Below are 4,090 nucleotides of genomic sequence, written 5' to 3' on the forward strand. Positions count from 1 at the left end.
TTTCAATTTTGAATTATTATGTCTTTGAACAAAAGAGAAAAAAAATAGTAAAATTCAGACTTTACATGTGGTGAATGAATATCTTTCCGTATCAGTTATAGTAAAATTTCAGATACAGTTAATTTCATATAAAATTAATAATTGAGAGCTGTTAAATAATAATTTAGTCAAATTTGTCAAATTATTTAACGATTTTCAACTATCAACTTCACATAAAATTAATTATACATGAGTTTCAACCAATAATTATTAGTAGAAGGTTAATGGTTATAACCTTTGAATCAAAGTTTAACCATTTTTAGCTACTAAAATGCATAGCTCTTTATCAATATTAGAGTCCTTTCACCAGTTACTATGAAAGAGTTTTGTTTCTTCCCTCTTTTGTTGGTTTGAAGTGTTTTTTTATTTCTTTATTAGTCTATGTAAAAGAAATATAATCGAGTTTTTTTTTTTATGTATATTTGGGCTTATAATTGCTGTTGACCTGCAAATAGTTGGATGCACGAGTTAACAGAACAACAATGTGACATAAAACATAAGAAAATATAATGATCAAGCCCTTTAACTAATTGTTTAATGTTGAAGAGTTCTTTCTTATAAAAAAACAAATCTGGAAGAGTTCATTTTATTTTGGTAAATTAATAACGTTGAAGAGTATATTTTTTTACTTTAACAAATAAATATATAACTAAAGCATTAAAAATTTAAACTTTATATTTTTATATAAATTTTTTTAATTAATAACATTAGTATATAAGGACGAATCCAAGTGTTATCTTGTGAGAGGCAAGCGCTTTTATTAGGATTTAATTTTTTTTAGTAGTACATGATAATTATATTTATTTGTTTTTATTGTGTTATTAAATTTGATTCTATTATATTAAATTATCATGAAAATTATATATATTTTGTCCTAATATATTAAATTTTTTAGATCCGTCACAGTTACAGCATGTGCCCTTAAATTAGAAATAATTATACCTTTTTCATAATTCAGAAGTATGCATATTCTTAACTTTAATTTTATATGTATATAGTTTTGTGCCTCTATAAAATGTAAAATTGGCATGAGCTCAGATCTTGGTTGATATCTACAATGGATGGAATGAATAATTAATACAATGAATGAACACAACCACCAAAACTTTGTCTAACATGAAAGTGATAGCTATTGACCTCTCCCCAGGAAGGCTCACAAGTCCAAACAAACTTTTGTGATCTACAATGTGTTGGATATTCACAATTCATAATAAGGATTATTTCAAAAGTTAGGTGGGTAGGTGCCACCGCAAATATTTGTGAGTTGTGAGTTATGACCCGCCGGTAAAATATTTCAGCAAATTGCGGTTCTTCAAAGTTTTGGCTGGTCCATCACAATCCAAGTGTAAATTAAATTTCCATCGCTGTAATGTATACATATAATAATGTTTTTTGTTTTTGGTAGATTGCTATAATAATGGTTTGATAATTCAAAAGAAGAAATATATATACTTTTAAAATTAACAAAAAAAAAAAGAGTTGTCACTTGATAATTTCCTTTAATAATAATCCAATTATCACTTATGATAGATAGTTAATGTATTTATTGAAAATTCACCAAGGTTATCAAATTGAATTACATGTTTAATTATGTATCCGATTTCCATTTAAAAAATTATAATAAATATTCATTCATATTTATTTGTTCGAATGATAATAAGCAGTGACGAACCAGAAAATTTTAGAAATGGGGCAAAAATATATATATTAAAATAAATTTTGTTAAATATTATTAATTATATAAAAATATAAAAATTAAAAAGAGTTACCGAATATTTTCATTCTTAAAATACTATTCATTATATATAATTTATAAAAAAATATTTTTTTATTTCTAAAACTTAAACTTAAAATATTTTAATTAAATTATAGATACCTTATTATCCTAATTAATTTTTTATACATATTTAATAATAAAAGAATGAATTAATTGGCACATTAGCGCCTAATAATATACTAGTATTTATAATTTGAAATTAGAATTATATATAAATACTAGAAAAATTAAATCTATATATGAGAAGTATGTTTATATAAAATAATAGAAACATAGTTCACAAATTTTTCTTTTTTTTAAATAATTAATTTTGTTATATATTTTTAATTTAATTTTGATATAATGTTAGATGAAAGATTTTATGATTATTATTTTTAAAAATAAAAAATATATTCTAAATTAGTAAATTAATAAATTTATTTTAAAATTTTATATGCAATATAGGTATATATAATAGAACAAATGATAAAAAATAAGTAATAAGAATGAATAAATTGAGAATAAAATAAAATATATAAAGTCACGAAGAAAATAAAATATTAAATTAATACCTAAACTATAATTATTGTTTGAATTAAAATTTGCAATTGAAAATATTAAAAAGAAAAATAATAAAATTAGAAAATATATAGAGTCATGGAGAGTTATATAAAAAAAATAAAAAATTTAAAATTTATTTTTTGATGAAGAGAAGATCACTACTAGACAAGGAATAAAAGAGAAGGTTGAAAATATAAAAATAAGAGAGTTTAAGGGAATAAAAGAGTGACGACACAAGAATTAAATTTAATTAGGTTAAATAATATTTAAAATAATAAAAAAATAAAAAAAGTAAATTTAGAACTTAGCTAATTGAATTTAATTTATTTATAGTGGAATTATTTAAAAAATTTAAAGTAAAAACACATTATATATAATTATATTAAAAAAAATTAAAAACACCATAAAAACAAGTGCCCCTTATTGATGTTACTGGGTCCGTCCTGATACTATGTTTTTTTATAATTCAAAAATTTTTAACCAGTCTTCAATAATTCAAATAATTATTAGTCTAAAATATAAATAGCTCTTGTAAACGATGATTTGCTGATGTAGCATATCTGTTTAGAATTGTAGACTAATTAATTGAATGATTGAAGATAATTTAAAAAATTTTAAATTATAAAAAATACTTTATTTTTTAAATAAATAGGTAGTGATCAACAAAGCTATTTACTCAAAAAAATTATACATGACAAGTCAACGTACTGAAATTGACTACCAGTAAGATGCCTTGTCCTTTTTATTTTGAAGTTATAGATGACTTGTCCATTTTGAATAAAGTGATACCTTGTAAGAACTTGAGTAGTAAATAGTAATTAACCAAAGTTGATTTAAGGCTAGGAAGAAGAGTGGGACAACTCCCTAGTCCCTACACATGCCTATAAACCACGGCACAAAACAAATATAAATTAAATTAAATGAGGGTCCATAGAAGAATCATGAGGGCATCTCATACCTAAACCCTAATTAAAATTATTGTTAATAAGATACATTATAATACTTTTGAGAATAAACTTTATTTGGTACAGCAAAATATTACATTTATAGCTAGCATATAACTATATATATATATTTTAAATAATATTATGAAATTATTAAAAGTCATTGGCCTATTCTGTGATGTGGTCCACAATGGTGGGTGCAATTCATAACAACTTAATTAATATGTACATATTTGTACCGGAAGGCATGGAAACCCGTCTCTTTCAATCCCCTTATATTTCATGAAAAAACGAAATCGAAGTGAGTACTTTTATCAATGAATTGAGTGTATATATGTGACGTATAATAATTAATTCATTTAAGTTTCACACTAATAATAATATAAATACAAAGTCTTAAAGGATCTATTTAAATCAGAGTGGCCTCCTTCTCATAATACTAATATTTTTTACTATATTTCTATAAAATAAGCACTTTTAGAACTAAAAATTCAAATATAAAATAACTTATTTATAAGCTATTTTTAATATAGTAATTTATTATTTAAATTATTTTTTCAAAAAAAATTTAATTAAACTATTTATTCAAACTGAGTATAAGTCTCTAGTCACCAAAAAAAAGAAAAACTGAGTATAAGTCTCTATGCATGTATTAAAATTCCAATAAGCACCCTCTTACCTCTTAATCCATTCGAGGCAATATATTTTTGTAGAATGGAAAATTTTGATCCACGAGTACGTGGATGGCAAGTCACTATAGAATCTTGAAATTAAGGTGTAGTAGTTTGAA

The sequence above is a fragment of the Arachis duranensis genome, unplaced genomic scaffold (genome assembly GCF_000817695.3).
Source record: "Arachis duranensis cultivar V14167 unplaced genomic scaffold, aradu.V14167.gnm2.J7QH unplaced_Scaffold_232525, whole genome shotgun sequence".
In the NCBI taxonomy this organism is placed as follows: Eukaryota; Viridiplantae; Streptophyta; class Magnoliopsida; order Fabales; family Fabaceae; genus Arachis; species Arachis duranensis.